This window comes from Electrophorus electricus, chromosome 7 (genome assembly GCF_041902795.1).
Source record: "Electrophorus electricus isolate QZ-2024a chromosome 7, ASM4190279v1, whole genome shotgun sequence".
Lineage (NCBI taxonomy): Eukaryota > Metazoa > Chordata > Actinopteri > Gymnotiformes > Gymnotidae > Electrophorus > Electrophorus electricus.
This window is the reverse complement of record NC_137503.1, coordinates 5,288,272-5,305,529: the sequence shown is the minus strand read 5'-3', so window position 1 is coordinate 5,305,529 and position 17,258 is coordinate 5,288,272. Positions and strand designations below refer to the sequence as shown.

Here is a 17,258-nt window from a genome sequence, read left to right as displayed (position 1 = left end):
TTCCTACATATATACTGCTTAGAAATATTATTATATTTACTCTTGATAGGGGTCACTGCTGAGCATAATTAACTGTGGAAGTACAGAAGGACGTTTACATAAGAACACTTTTTGCATTGACTTAATGCTCAAACTGAAAGAATGGCAGGTAAACCGCTCTGCACCCCAGTCCATCTCAGAGTAGTTTATATTCAATAGTTTACATGCCTTTCAAACAATCAATAGTAGTGTAAAAAGAAAGAATGAAATCAATATGTGCTTTACTCTGTACATAATTATTAGGAATTATAATTATCAATGTAATTACAAGTATAATAATTAGTAGAAAGTACGTTTGAATGTGTGACTATGGCAGGGAGCAAATAAGGAGTGTCTCCATATCGAATAACGTCAACAAAAGAGCACAGTGGTGAGCTAGACAGTACAAAAGAAAGGCAAAACTCGCTAGCAGTACTGACGCGAAGCGTGAAGAAGCTGAAGAGCAGGCTACGGCTCAGAGCGTCAACGATGGCGCTCTATGGGAGCACAGTGCACAGCACTAGAGCAGAATACCCGTGGGCTTAAATAGAAGAGAGAACAAAGCAGACAAACAATGCACAGGTGCTTGTGTTCAATACTCAGGTGATTGGGAGCAGTGCAGGTGTGATGTGTGTCCTTCGTGCTTGATGCACTGTGACAGAAAGTAAGCAACAGCTGTTAAATTCTATTGGGCATATATCACATCTGCAGCATTTAGCCAAGGCTTTTATTGAAAGTGACTTATAATTCTGACTAAATGCAGCTTGAGGGTTAAGGGTCTTGCTCAGGGGCCCAACAGCAGCAACCTTGTGGTAGTGGGACTTGAACTGATAACCTTCTGATTACCAGTCAAGGACCTTAACCACTGAGCTACCAGTGCCCCCTATGTAGCCCATATTGGTTATGGACCCACAAACACAGAAAAAAGGACACTGCATAAAACCACACGCAGTACACAGTGAAATCATAGACTCATACTCTAAAAGACACCCATCAACTGACAAACACATATCCTACGTGTAATTTCTAACCTAAAATTAGGGAGTAGACATTCAAAAGATGTTATTTGCATACAAATACAGTTTTTTCATACAAAGGCATAAATCCATAACCACCTTTGCATACCAAATATAATTTGATTCACCTACTTTGAAGCCTCACAGCGACAACGAAGTTTACTGCTAATTCACAACTTTCACTAATTTGGACACGAGAGTGAGAAAAAAGAAAGAGGATTAAAAAAAGGATGAGATGGAGATATAGATAGACAGAGACAGAGATAGAGCTGCTTTGGCCTCCCACTCTAGATAAGATAATCTACCACTTGGATTTGGGCTGGTGTCTACACTGCCAGCAGTGCAGTATGTGACTGACGTGCTAATAACAAAAGCAACGCGTAAATGCTAGCAGAAGACACAACAAGCCTTTACTTTGTGACGCTTGTCAGACAGTAAAAGTCTCTTAAGGAAAACTTGATTGTTTTCTTAAAACTAATAAATAAATGTATTGTAACAGGCGCTGTACTAAAACACTTTAGATATATTGTGTACAGATCATTTGTAAGACAAGGTATATATCGTATGGCATAAGGAACCTGCAGGACATGTTCTCATCCTCTGTGAAAGCAGTATGGTCGCTATGGAAAGTTTTAGCTGAGGGTATGACAGGGTGGATTAGGACCTTTGTAAATACCTTGCATGCATCAGGCAATAGGCCGTAAAAAAAGCCAGAACAGCTCCTTGGTTTCCATTCTTCCATTCCAAACACCCAGTCTCTTGTTCCTTTGGGCATCAAAGGCATCAGAGCGCCTCTAAACGATAAAATATTGTCTCAAAAATAATGTCACCAATGAAAATATGCATTAGGTGACATCTACACACATATAAACACACATGATCATGGGACGATAATAAATAATATGGATTCTGGTGACTACACAGTCTCTGGAGGTTTTCCCCGAGATGAAAAGCACATTTTAAAAACATAATTAGATTGGTAAATTATGGAAATAGTCAAATTGTAATTGATCACCCCTAAAACATTCCATTAGATTTGTCTCAGCAGTTAGAGGTGATTTTTCATGCAACTCCATTTCTATGAAATCCAACACAACTCCTAGAAATTCTGAGTGATATCAACGAATGTTTCAAGAGCCTTTGGATGCTCCACCATGTCTTTTGTAATGGGATATATTACTGGACAACAATTCATCTTATAATTTCAACCAAAAATGGGTTGCTTCTTTCTCCTTATTCAATATACTCTGAACAAGGGTATTTTCACTCACACCTGCATGCATACACCTCAGCTAATTTCTATGCCTATTGACAAATGTATTTTAGTTAATGAATAAAGGGTTACATGTTTTAGAGACAACATGTGCCTCTTGCTTCTCTATGTGACCTACTGCAGTCTGCCTAATTCCTCTGGCAGATAGACTATACTGTGTTAAGTTTTTTCTTTGATCTGCCTCATTCTTCCTATTGCTTTTTATGGCTATCTTCAGTTTTTCCACAGATGTAAACCTGCACCAGTGAATCTCTGCATCCTCTGGAGCTCAGAAAAAGGCGAATGTTTCAGCTGGGAAATGTACCAGCTGGTAAAAACAGCCACCGTCTAGCAGTTTTGGATTAATGGAATGTTTTTTTCTTTTTCATTTTGTTATATGTAGTTTAAACAGAACTCACCAGCTTTTTTATCAGACATGAACGCATTCCTAAGGAATCTGGAAATCTGATAAGGAACAGAGCTTTCAGAGAAAATCCTGTGGATAAATACTCAATAGATATAATACATCTAGTACCCAGTATTCTTTAGTCTTTAGATTAGTCTTTACATGGCTTTCTGAAGATAACACATTCTTGCATTTACATCCCAAAGCCTTTGGTATACGGCTTTAGCTTTTACTATGGGAGTGAAATGCAACAGAAATTTAAAAGATAATCCTCAGTTTTGAGTAATTTGTAAAGTGAAAAAAAGGTTCTGTTTAAAACTGTTTTAAGAGATAACAATAAAACATTGTAATCATGTATTAAGTCTGTACGTTCTTAACACATCCTTAGGTCTTAATTCCATGAAAACCTACCTGACTGTGACTGTCATGAAAATGGTAAACTGTCATGATTTTCCTTCAGACAAAAACAGAGAAGATAAGAAAACAAAGGGAGGCCAATCAAATGCACAGCCAAGATGCGCCTCACTCCAATACGAAAGAAGCAAAGCCCAAGGTCACATGCTGACAGCAGGAGCAGCCTCGGAGGTGCAGTGGGAAAGGCTCCTGTTCCATTTCTCCATTTCCCCTGCACCGAGGGCATCTTATTCCCCCGGTGAAGGACAAGCTGAGCCTCACTAAAGACAGCCTCGTGTGTTCCAGGCTCTGAGCCACGTGTTATGAAAGAGGATAATAATGAGATATGATGCTATGTAGATTCATGCAATCAGCTACATGTATGCCATTCATTAAGGCCCCTGAATGGGCCCAAACAGCGTATGGTATCGAAGCACATGGCATACCATTGCTCAAAGCAAATATGCTAACTCTATAAAACTTTCTTTTCATGAACAACTTTCTTAGCAATGTTTCATGGCCAGCTTGTCTCTTCTTCTGACGACAGAAGTTCACCAAAGACACAATCAGTGGTTGTACAGTGAGAGAGAGTGAGTGTGTGTGTGTGTGTGTGTGTGTGTGTGTGTGTGTGTGTGTGTGTGTGTGTGTGTGTGTGTGTGTGTGTGTGTGTGTGTGTGTGTGTGTGTGTGTGTGTGTGTGTGTGTGGCGAAACACAATTGTTCAAAAGGTTTGAAAATCAGCCTACTGAGCATATCATGATGGACATGCATTCATTTTTCTAAGAGATTAATTTCAGCTGAAACATTTGGCAGGAACCAAATGACATTCTGACTTTAGATTGCCTTTTGTTTGCTAGCTCTGAAAAATAAGGAAACACACCATCAAATAACTCAAGAGATGGGTGGCTCTTTATTGCCTCAATGCTACTATGTTCTTAATTGAGCCCAACCTAAACAGCTGTAGAGGGCATTCATAAGAGTACATATACTGATAAACTGTAGCAAGGAAAAAGCATTGCCTTGGAACCTGATGGATGAAACAAACCTCCTAATCAAAATCATGCTGGTCTATACACTTACAATTTAACATCTTTTTTGAATGTACAAGTCCACTTAAAGTCTAAGCTCAACATTTCCGTGCCCATTAGCTACGCAATCATTAGGTTTGGTACAATTTCCCTGAAGAAGGAGTGGGCATAATTGGTTGCACACAGCATGCGGGAAAGAAAACAATAAATTCCACCTGGCCACATTATTATTTGATTCACTGAAGCCTGAGAATATGACTGACTTCTAACTGAGACATGTTGCTTTCCCCAAATGCTGTGTGTTGCACAGTGGCTCCGCTTGCCTAGACAACATTGTCACCTAGAAATCAGGGCTAATGTAGGCCAAATAAAAAGGCTCAACATCGATCACTAGAGGGAATCAATACATTGACATTCAAATAATTAAAAGGAACTGCCCCATTGAGTTCAAATGTTCAAATATTAAACTGGTGGCTTCCATTTTGTACTAGTCACAAGTCCTGTACAAAGGTATGACATACAGAGCAATACAGAGTCAGCAACTTGTACTTTGGATTAATGACAGAGATTTATTAAGTAATCTACAGCAAGACATGCTTCTTTCATATACTACTACTACTACTACTACTACTACTAATAATAATAATAATAATAATAATAACAACAACAAAGACAATAATAATAATTTTTAAATTACATAGCTCTTTTTAAACAAGGTTTATAAAGTGCTTTACAGAAATAAGATTGACTTAATTAAAGATAAAAGAAGATAAATCAAAAGAATATAAATCAAAGAACAACAAAAATGAAATTAATTAAGATAAAACAAGGATGAAATGAAGCTAATGTAAACAGATAGGTCATAAACCTCCTCTCAAAGCGCCTAGATCATCATGAGTAGAATGCCAAGGGTAGCGCTACCTTTCTAAACATATATCTCCTCCCTCAGAGACATATCCACATTTCCTGAATTATTGTAAGCATAGCTGTTTTCTTAAGTGCAGTCTTGGCTTGGGATTCTTACTCTTTCTGCTTTATTGTTGCTCGATTTTGCTTCCCTTGCATTCTTTCCTTTAGCCACAGATTTGTTTTTAAGCTTTGACAGGCTCAAGCCATTGCTAACTCATTCAAGTAGGCAACTCCACCAGCAATTGTTATTCTTTAGTAGGTTATTTGCTTTCTGAATTCTGACCGAAATCTGCCCAGTGGAAACTACTGGAGGAGAAAACACCGTGAGAACGCTGAGAGGTATCAGAGATGTTCTGCAAGATTCAAAAAGTATTACAGTGATACGATCAACATCATTTAAGAACAGGCTCCAGGCTTAACGAACAGTCTGTTATCACTATGGCCATCTTTTGGATGGAAATAATTGGAAGGGCAGCTATGTTCTATTATTCATTCTTTAGCCCTTTAGTCCCTGCATTTCCACTCTCTTTAATCTTCCATTACCTCTTCTCTTTGCACAGAATAAGACTAACGGCTGTGACGCAACTACGACCTGCTCCGTAAGAATCACCTCTGCTTGCTTGAGAGTAACCATGCAGCAATATGCTGTGGGATTAGTTTCTAATCAGTGACAGTACTGGTCCCTCCTTCTGCAACCACATCAGCCTCAGTGTGTCACTTCATGTCAGTGATGTCATTTAGGAATGCGCAGGGTTTTACAAGTTTAATACCACACACACCTCTGCCAGCGCCGTCTTGGCAGAAGCGTCACGCTGTGCAAAACACTGAACAGAAGCACTGACCCGGGGCAGCTGCCTCTGTGAAAGCTTATGAGCATGTAGAGCTTCCCTAAAATGACGTTCAAAGACACTGTGAATATTGCAGAGGTGCTGATTGCCATTGTGAATAAATGCCATGTGCAGCACATCACTGGCGAATTTAGCCTGAGCTGAGTAATTATTGTAATAAAAACTATTTGAATTCCTACCTATGTAATGTTAATCTAAAACTTTGCAAGTTGTGCATTAATTCTGAACTTCAAGACAAAGCTGTTTGGGTAAACTCTTACCGCGAACAAGCCATCAATGTGCTGCTTGATAGATGTGAGAAAGTTTAGACTCGTGAAACAAACAAACATCCAATCAACGAATATAAATTTTAAAAATGAGTCAATTTTTGTTATAATCCACAAAAGTTTCTACATCCTTGTAGTACTTTCCCGTCTTATGTATATGCGTTAAATGCTACCCAGTGTACAGACTATGTATTGTGTAGATCGTGACAAACATAAATATGGCTCAAACACATAGGCCCCTAATTGTTACTGGCCGTCTGACCATAATAAATAAAATGTATTAATATAAGGAGCCATAAACAGTTTTCATCCAGTCAATAATATACAGTTCACAAAAAAGAGAAATTCTTCTCAGGTCAGAGGTCATCAGTACTTGACCCTGTTAGGACATTGGCTTTACCACCAGATCTTATCTAGCTATACCTCCACCAAAGGGCAGAGCTTCGTTATAGCCTGTTCCAAATTACTGGTTTTAGTCTGGACCTGTACTGAATGCACAAAACCCTTGCTATCAGGACAAGTCTCCAGCAGTCTTCTAAGCAACCACGAATCACAATGTGCTGTTGTTGGGCCAATATAATGACAATGTCACTGGACACAAAACACTTTCATTCTTTATTTCACTTTTTTCCTGAAGGTAAATACTCTTGCACCCATCCTTTCCAGAAAAGGTTTGAAATGTACTGAACTTGCTTACATCTGCACGTAAGGTGAAAATCATTCTTCTCAGAGAGTCCAGGTGGTAAAATAGTCTTACCCGTCATATGGAGGATGTGATTGGAAGTGAGAGCTTTTGGATCACCTGGACCATTTGGATAACGGGACAGCTTGGTGACGGTACGATCATTTAAAATGGCTTCTGCTTCACACAGGACAGCGTGGAATTCCTCAGCCATCGATGTCTGCTGATTAAAAACTACAGAGAATGACTGCAACCATCCCTATGATATGTGCTCACACACCACTGCACTGTGAGCCTGCTGGTGACTTAAACGTCCACTGAATCCCTTCCCAAAGTAAGGCCTCATTAGATCTAGCTGTTATTCAAAGTGAAAAGTGCTTTCTTTTTCAGCTCTCACAAAGTTGATACCATTATTAGACAATGTGGGACACAACCTCTCTGACCGATGAAACTGCACAATGCATTAATACATATATCTGTTTCCAGTAAATAGGTTACTTTAAATTAACTGCTCTACTTGACATTCAAGTGAATATCACTCCATAACACTTCACCATGCTGTGTCCTTTTTTTTTTTCTTTTCTTTTTTTTTTACATAAACAGGCCCAAAATAATCTACTCTGACGTTGGTAAATGGAGGTAGCTCAGGTATAACTCTTTCCACAGGTAAATCTGCCATTTTTATGTTCAAGTACCTTTCCTCTATAATGCCTAGAGACGACACAAATGGAAATGATCCTTGTTGCAACCGAATTAGCACCTGTGATGCAGTACTCGGCTCATAGCCTAGACAACACCTGCCTTCTCCCACCATGCCCCAATGTTTCATGAATATGATATAGGAGAGATGAAATGTACATATCTTTACACAATATGACTGGTTGGTTGTCTCTATAGGCACTGCTATCTTTCTGAACTGTCTTCCAACTCTCAACACTCCATCTTCCAGCCTATAATAGACCCATGCTTCTTGACACTAGAACTGCCAGTCATTAATGCCACAATCTCCTCTTTATAGTGCTCCTGTTGATTGAAACGAATAACAGAACTCTCATCTTCTACATCACCAGTAATGGAGAAATGTGTTCCTGTAAAGGCTGCATGGCCCTCTTCCATCTATTATAGTTCAAACTATAATGCCCATCTTGGAACTGCCCTTTATTTGCATGAACTTCAGGTATTCTCTGAACATTTCCTCTTGATCGCTGCATGTCCTTTTCTTAAAATCATGAATGTACTGTTCAATAAGTAACTCCAATTTTCTTACTGAAATTTTGTTAGCAGTGACAGAGGAACGTTCTCATTTTTCAACTACTTGCTTGCAAATTACCATTAACATCCCTTCCTAACAAGATTCTTATGACATATGCTCCATCATCATGGTCATTGAACCCAGGGTTCCATTACACTGGTGGCATTCAACAAGTCAATATTGGCTTGTGTATGTGGAATTTGCATACAGTCTACATATGGCCACCTAGAGGGATCCTCCTGAGAGACAAAACACTCTGCAGTAAGGGGCATCTTCTTCTGTGTATACACATGAGGGAGAGAGATTTAAAAAAAAAAAAGTTTATGCCGCTAACCTCCAAGCCAGTAACCTTCAAGATGCTGACTTCTCTTGCCCCATTGTGCATAGAAGGATGGCAATTTTTCTTTTTTTTATTACTCTATTAAATATTCTTAACAAAAACTCCCAGGATTTCAACCGGACAAGTATAATTGTCATAAAAAAGTTGTCGCTCCTGGCCACTGCGTAGCCACATGTCTGAAAAGATACAAACTCAATTACTGAACATAACTCCTCTGACTACTATTCAGCAGATTTGGTCTCACCACATTTGGTCTCATCTTATGAGGGATATGTAAAATTGTAGGTTGGGTATAATAGCACATTTCACGAAGTAAACAATTTTCACATGCCTTGCTCCTGTGGCCCATAAGAAAGGAGCTGAAACCGATTCCCTTTTCATGATGAGATTTCCCTTGTAATTTAAAACATTTCTCCAATAAATGTTCACCTGAACAGAACAAGCAGGAACCCTTCTGGATTTCCTAATATCTTTGAAATCTTCACCTATATTTGAAACAATGGTATTTACTAAAGTCTTTCCTCTTATATTCTTTGTCAGTTGATCCTTATATTTGTCTGCAACTTTGTGATTCACTATTTTAATTTGTCTTTCAATGAACTCCACCAATATCTGAGATGCAGAAGACCTTTAGCAAGTGCATAGCCTTTGCTTGGTACTAGATGTAATCTCTTTTGTTGCTAGTCTTGTCCTCTACACCATGTCCAAACACTCTGATGAGGGCTTATTCTTTAAAGGATCACGATCAAAAACTGGTATCTTTCTTTTTGGCACGGTATGAGAATGAAGTGCCGTTAATTCACCTTGCCTATCAATTATCTTTAACAATGATTCAGATTCAGACATGGTGCTCTGAAGGCCATTATCCTCCTCAATATTACCGCCATGCATGTGAATCCCATAACTTGATCTATAAGGTTCGGGAACCTGATGTCTATGAACCCATGTTATTATTTGCTGAGCAGTCACATCCTTTACAGCCATCAAACTCATAAGGTTGCATGATATGAGATATGTTATTGATCAGTAACTGATCAATATGCATTTTTGACATCTTTTTGACATATCTGCAGAGGATCAGCAAGGGATCCACTTCATCCACTGCAACAACTATGTTTACTACATTTGATTGCAACATTTAAACACACTACTATCAGGACTTATTTCTTTACCCGTTTCCCACATAATAACAGCTTTAGATACAGACATTCCCATGGTTAATGATGAGTAGTTCCTCAAACGAATCAAAATGTTAAAAATGAGTCAATTTTTATTATACTCCATAAAACAGAAAGCTTCCATATCCTTGCAGTACTTTCCCAGGATGTGGTCAAAAAAACCTAAGAGCTTCCCCATCAAGCAACACTTCATTTCTTGCTCCCATGTGCTGCCTCACGTGTACATGTTAAACGTCACCCAGTGTACAGACTGTGTGTCACAACTTACATAATAAACATATATGGCTCTGACAAAAGGTTTACGCAAAAGACCAAAGGCTCATTTATGACAAGTGCACGAGCTCTTCAGCTACTGTGCACCTTTCATCATACAGCAGCCCTAATGGAGCTCATGAGATGAAGGACTAAATTACATACTAAAGCCTGAATTCAGGAAAACCCACCAAACACCACTGTTGTTTCACCACTAGCATTACAGCCTTAAGATGGGTAGATATGGTTTGCTAAGTACTTGCAATAAATCACATCAACCTTATGACTCAGCATGAACCCCCCCCCCGCCCCCCAAAAAACAAATAATTACACCAAAAGATGCACTGGCTGCAACTGAGAAAGAGAGCAGTAAGTTTATACTGAATACCCATTTTATTAGAGACACTTATCTATTAAACACATCTTAGGCGTCCAATTAGCAGCTATAGTCCATCTGGAAACAGGATTAATGAATCCTCCAACTCTTCGTTAATGATCATGGGTGTTTTTCCTGAAAGCTTTGTAATGTCAAGATGTTCGTTAAGAATAGGTGTAAAGATAAGCTTGTTCTAGGCATGAAATCAACATCGACAGCAAAGATTGAATACCATGTATTAAATGCATTGATCTGATAAACATATAACAACTTGATAAGTCATCTTTACCAGGGCAGCGGTAGCTCGGTGGTTAAGGTACTTGACTAGTAATCCGAAAGTTGGCAGTTCAAGCCCTACTACAGCCAAGATGCTGCTGTCGGGTCCTTAAACCTCAAGTTACAAATACAAGAAGTGCATGTAGAAAAATAGTGGCTAATGAGTATAGGCAGGGGTGACTGCACTTCTCAAGCAAGATGAGAAACTAATTTGACATTTAAATAATTATACATGGTTATGCATATCTAGATGTAGACATGTAAACCTAACATTACGTGAGTGACACATACATTACAGTCATACGCTCAAGTTCAGGATTAACTTAACGCTGAACTAAGACGTTTTTGGATGATAAGTTGATATTTAACAAACACGAAAGGACCATACCACTGTCACCTGTCTAGTGGAAGAAGGTGCTAATGAGGAGTTTATGACTGCAGTAGCACAGATCCCAACCCAGAACCAGACCGGGAGTCAAATTCAGCTTCGCCCGGCTCTGCTGCCATTGTTTGTGTTTTTATCAGTGATTGGTGAGTTGTTTATGTTTATTTTACAATACATTGAAGGCACAAAGCACAGAGGGCACTGACTCTTCTACTGGTTCGTACTTTTTAGATGGCTTGCAAGAATGTGTAACCTGAGGCGCATCAGTTCATTGTTAAATCTAGAAAGGCATCACATCAGATGGGGGTTTCTTTTTTATTAATGACTTCTTACTGTGTCCAACTCTAAGGGGGGTATAAATCATACGAACAGACATAAATAACATGGGGGAAACAAGGGAATAGGACAAAGAGGGAAAAATAAGACGGATAGAGAAGAACAGACAAACGCGAAATGTATATAGAATATTTTTAAATATTAGCTACCTGCACCATTACAGGAATTGTGTGTGTGTGTGTGCGTGTGATATATATATGGGATTTCTAATGAAGTAGTCAATGTAGATGTAGGATAGGGGTTTCTAATTAAAGGGCTGCTGAGTGAATATTCAACAGAACCTTTCAGAAAATTGACTGACTAGGCCCCTGTAACAAATCAACCAAGATGCTTACAAAGAATTATAAATGAACAAATCTTTAGCCATCTTTGTGAGGAAAGTATGAGACATCAAATGACTTAACAGTTCTAAATTCTGCTTAATCTGTATCACTCAGTCAGCAGAATGATTAACTACTGGCCCAATTCAATATAATTTAACATGATACATCACACGCATAGTATTGGCTCATTACCGCAGCCAATGGTAGCAGAGAAGAAAGCCTTGATCCGTCAAAATGAAAAAAAGAACTACAAAACAGGCAAGATTGTAGGTTTAGCTGTTTTCTAAGCCCATACTATTTTATGAACATTGTAAATGAGATACACTACCCCTTATGATTGCATTTCAGTGTACTGCTGTAGGGAGGAGGGTCATGAATACTGCTTACACAAACAAAAATTTGAGATGGTAATAAGGACAACAAACAGCACGGTGCCTGTACCACCAGACTCTCTCTCTACCTCTCTGGAACAGATATCTACATCGGGAGGCCATTGTACTCTGAATTTTAATCCATATAATTATCAACTGACTTTAAAATGTTCAGTTCAATAAGAAATGTTCAAATGTTCAGCATGAGTACAAGTGCACACACTCAGAAACCAAGTAGCCATGCACCGGTGATTGCATGCATGCCAAAGCAAACACACACACACACACACACACACACACACAGACACACACACGATATACTGATAGAGAGCAGATGATCTGCTGATATGCTGCACAATTTATCTGCATTCCTTTACAAACTAAAACACCCTCAGCTCACCTACCCACACATTTCCAGTTCATCTATTTCACATTCTTGCTGCCATGTGGAATATTCTTATGGTATCCTTCAGGTTTCACACATACTTTGTGGATAAAAACAAAATTATATTGCTCAACTAGAGACATGTGAGAGGAAAGAAAATGGCATCCTCTAGTTCTGTGTGAAGAGAGGGCAATAAAAACAGCTGAGGATAGTAAGCAAATTAATCTGAAAAGCAAGCCACAGTTTGTGTGAGTGAAGTTCGACTGAGCCCTTTATGGTCTAATGAGTTTAATCAGTGTCAAAACACATTCGTGCTAGAAGTGACAGAACTTCATGCTGAATCCATCCAAAATTCCATGCCAGAATGAGCAGCACCAACTAATTTCTCATCACACTTTCTACTGGATATTTAAAACAAAATACCCTAGAGTGAAAACCAGATCCTTTCCAAATAGTATGCCAATAAGACATGTGCTTAACACTTCAGCCAAACAAAGCACAGCAGTTCATCACCAGTATGGTGTTTAGTTTTCTGGAACGTCTAAATTGTAAACTGCATTTCATGATGGCCAACATAAACGTCTAATGGTTTGCTGTCAGTGGGTATCCCTGAGGTACTCCTTTTACCTGCACACTAAAAGCATTTGAAGCACCAAATCCTGTCCTGTGAACCTCTGCAGAACACCTTGTTAGCTCACACCATTCTCCTATGACACAAAGAGCAGTCAAAATGACTATCCACAATAAAGATATTTCTTTGTCTTCTGTCTGGCTAAAGTTCTTCTACGTGAAGTTGTTCAGCTTCTCCTTGTTTTCTTAAAGGGGACCTAATATTCATCATTTTCAGTGTTCATAGTTTTATTTTTGGAGTCTACTAGAATAGATTTACATGATTCAGTGTTCCAGAAATATATTATTTTTCTCATACTGTACATCTATTTTACCCTTAATCTGAAACATCCTGTTGGAACTCATATATCTTTAAACTCCCCCATCTTGAGGAGCCCAATCTGCTCTGACAGGTTAGCTTGCCCATTCTGTTCTGATTGGTCAACTGCCAGAGTAGTTCCGCCCCTACACATTCCACCTATCTTGCAGTCTGAAGAGTGCACTTCAAATGATGCAAAATTATTTGTTAGGTTTATCCATGATAATTTATCCAAAGTTTATGACTGAAGAAGGTTTAGACTGAAAATTGGCATACTTTTCTAAAGGCTTTTTAAAATAACTTTTGTGTGTGGTTTCTTTATAGACACAATTTATTTCTTAGTGATACTTTGCCTTAGAATTCATTAGTGTCTAGTGGTTTCCAAGCTGTTCACAGCCTCACAACAGTGGATTGTGACCAATACATTACAGCTTCTAATCATAAATCCTCGACATTTGGTGACTGAAAAAGAAAGCATATTTCAACACAAGTTTAGGGAAAAGTGAGCCTGCAGCTGATTAGTAAGTCTATCATCACACACCAAGATTAGTTGTCAAGTTATTCTTGTTAGCCAATAACTCTAGCTGAACACTGGGTCTACAGCTTAACTACATCTGAACACTCATGGTAGCTAGCATGTTTGGTTTAAACATCACAATCCACAAATAAAAATGTATAATTGCAGGTTGTGGATCTGAACCTTCCTCTGGACCACACAAAGTTGACTGCCCCTTCCTTCAGGAGTATGAGATGTAAAAATCCAGCACTGAATTTGCATAAAACAGTTCTCTAAAAAGCAGTCCTCTGTGAAGTGTAAAAGTAAGATCATTGGAACAGTGGAGTTAACAGTGGTCTTTGTGATTCTACTTTTGGGAGAGCATACAAAAGAGATTTCCCTTCACAACACAGAACACAGCATCTTATCAACAAAATTGAACAAACTCTTCCCAGCCTCCAGAACTTGCAGTGTGCTGCATGAGGGAATGCCAAGTTTGCTGGTAAGTGGGCAATATGGGAAGTGTTACAATATTGCGTCAACTTGTAACAAAGAAAATAGCTGACATTTCAACAAGGCATTTCAGGCAGCTAAGATAAGTGTTTTCTTTGGGAGAGTGTTGCACACTCTGGCATGTACTTTGGGCTTTGTAAGTTTGCAGACCATTTACATGCACAAAAAGCTATACAAAACACTAATAGAAAGAGAAAACTGGAAAAACACAATAGGTTCCCTTTAATAGTCGCAAGATAGATGCATCTAAAGGGTGGGTGTATGATCCAGTTTTCCTGTCTCCGTATTTTGAGAAATGTGCTTTAGCAGGAAACAAATGACAAGGAATCGCCCCCACAGCAACTCACATAACCCCCAAGAGACATCGCATTCCCTACTCCAACAGAAGTTCTGCTCAGTGCCTTAACACCCACTATGGTCTCATTTCCATTCTGGAACAAGAATACATAAAACTGCCTTTGTCCACTTTGTAGAATTGAAAATGCAATTAGCAACGGAGAAGAAAATGAAAGCATATTGTTGTTCACTATGATGTCATTCATAGCATCAGTCCTTCCAATGAGGGCATGTCAGTGAACTGAACCACATGGAACCCCAGTTACAGAGTAACAGGGTATGCTGGCTTTGATGCTACAATAACAATGAGATCCACATGAAGCCTTGCAGGCAGACAGACCTATCCGGTCCCCCCTCTCTCAGACGTGTGGTGGTTTGCTACATAATGGAAGGAAAAGGGAAAACATGCCTAATTCCACAGATGTAAATGATATTCCACACAAAGCCTCTCCATTGGCTTGTGGTCCACAGGTTCATGAAGCCAGATCACACCGATATTATGGACTGTGAAAGCGAAGTAATACTACTTAAGATATAAAACAAAAACAATACAAACTCATTCTTTTCTAACATAATCAAGTTATAATCAATTGAACTGATTGTAATGCTTCTTTATGGCATGTGTTAAACATGGACATCAAAAAGCCAAAACGTACAGATGGTCACTGAACGGGTAAAAGTTGCAGTTTGAGTACCAGTGTGTGCCTTCATCTCATTGGGAGAAAGAATGGGAGGGTTCTGCAATTCCACTTCTGCCCAGATGCCCAAAAGAGATGTGAAGTATACCCAAACAATGCTGCATCACCAAGTTTGGAAAAATGCAGTGAAATATTACTATTAAAGAATTTTAATTTAAAACCATTAAGCCAATCTGGCTCTCCAGACATAAAACTCTCAATGTCCATCTGCATCTAAATGCTGTGACGTAAGCAGTAGTGAGGATCAGAATAAAGGAGTTTGCACAAGTAATTATCAGAGGGCTTTATCGAGTAACATTTCTTTTACTTTAACAGTATATTCTACAACCACTTAGAACCATACCAGAATGTGCTATGTGCACGGAACCTGCTAAATACAATCACGCTAGATAATACCAATGGCATATAGCTAAATATGTGAGCAAAAAGTCTCACATATGGCTAAAAGCATTACAAATGGAATTAGAAAGGAAGGGGAATATTCCTGGTATGTTCAGGATAAGACAGCAGCATAGACGAGCCCAGAATAGTCAGCCGTCACGCTGTGGATAACATCAAAACCCCTGCGTGGCCCCGTGAATCACATGCCTTACAACCATGTGCCCATTAAACTGTTAACCTGGAAGATACAATACATTTGCTTGCAGATATGAACTATGGTCAGACTTTTAGGATTTAATTTAGATTATCCGAATGGCTGATGAAATGTCTCATGGAAAAAATAAAAAAATAAAAATTTCATTAGAATAAAATGGCTGAAAAAAAGTCCATTCCACCACCCGACACCAATTTAGAACCTGTCTGCCTGACATGTTGCTTTTCTCACTGAGCAACCAGCTCCAAAGCTGCTACAGGAAACCCCCTCTGCAGCTCTCCCCTGCACAGTCTCAGGAGAGCAGCGCGATCTCAGTTAGCCCCTCTCCCCTTCCACAGCGCTCTGGATCCAGTGGGCACTGCGGACGGAGCTGTCCATCAGCTAGTGAGCAGCAAAGAGTGTCAACATGTGAGGAAGCAGTCTGGCAAAAATGACGATGACGCTTCCCTAAAGCGTGATGAAAAGCAGCTCTCCCCACAGGGGCGGCCCTTTGCTCTGGCGGCCTGACACGAGAATGGCCAGCTGGTCGACATTACCACAGCCCGGCAGGGGCAGCAACCGAAACACGGTACAGCTAAGCATGAAACAAGATTAAATATGGAGGCTAAATAACATTATGAAAATAGTGAATGAGGCACATGGATAGAAAAAGACAAGGTAGAGACTAGGACTTTAATTATGGCTGTATGGTGAACAGTGTATATGTGTACATATATCAGTGCATGTGTGAGTGTGGTTATCAGTTGGCTGATAACATAAATATACTGTGCAGTCATCCCGATATGTAGCCACAAAAGAATGAATATAAGACAAAGAAAGGAAAGGAAAAGCAATGCAGGGAGGTGACCACAATCAGCAAGGCAGGGAAGAAGCCAAATAACGGAGCAAATAATGTCACCTGCCTAACCTTAGTCTCGGAGGAGCTCTTCTTTTCCAAGCCTGCTGCAGAGGCGAGGCAGACTGTCAGTACAGCGCAGCTCAGAAGTGGATCAGCAGTGCTAGTCGCGTCCCTTCCTTCTCCTTTCGCTTGTACACACACGGCATCTGGAGCTGCAGTACAGTTGTTGTCGAGGAGCATAGAGGGGGATGGACGAGTGTGCTCCCATAACACAAGCACTACACTGTGAAACTGAACACACCCCCTCCCTTAGCATTCACCCAATGGGAGACAGAGGGTTAGCTACACATACATACATACACGTGTGACCACCACTCCCTATACCAGCGCTAGCATACCTAATGCACATTTTGGGGTTAAGAAAACATGGATACGCTGAAGGGAATTTTTGAAGCTCTTGAATTTCAACATAGTGGACTGCCTCTAGAATATAAAGCTGTTGTCCACCTTTTGATATCAGTAATAATTACTCTTAGAATGTGTAAAGGTGACCTGGTCAATAA

General features: G+C 39.5%; 1 protein-coding gene across 4 annotated transcripts in view; it reads right to left on the bottom strand.

The window, feature by feature from the left end:
• kank4 (KN motif and ankyrin repeat domains 4) overlaps nucleotides 1-16,990 on the bottom strand; it is a 46,519-nt gene extending 29,529 nt beyond the window's left edge. Inside the window, exons 1-2 of one of the 4 annotated variants that reach the window (XM_035524436.2) lie at nucleotides 16,765-16,989; nucleotides 1,711-1,828 (exon numbers count right to left, since the gene is read on the bottom strand). The gene's annotated coding sequence lies outside the window, so the exon portion shown is untranslated. Of the gene's footprint in view, nucleotides 1-1,710; nucleotides 1,829-16,764 lie in introns of all 4 variants that reach the window. The other 3 variants (XM_035524437.2, XM_035524435.2, XM_035524439.2) reach the window with 3 other exon arrangements.
• Between the last annotated feature and the right edge of the window lie 268 nt (nucleotides 16,991-17,258).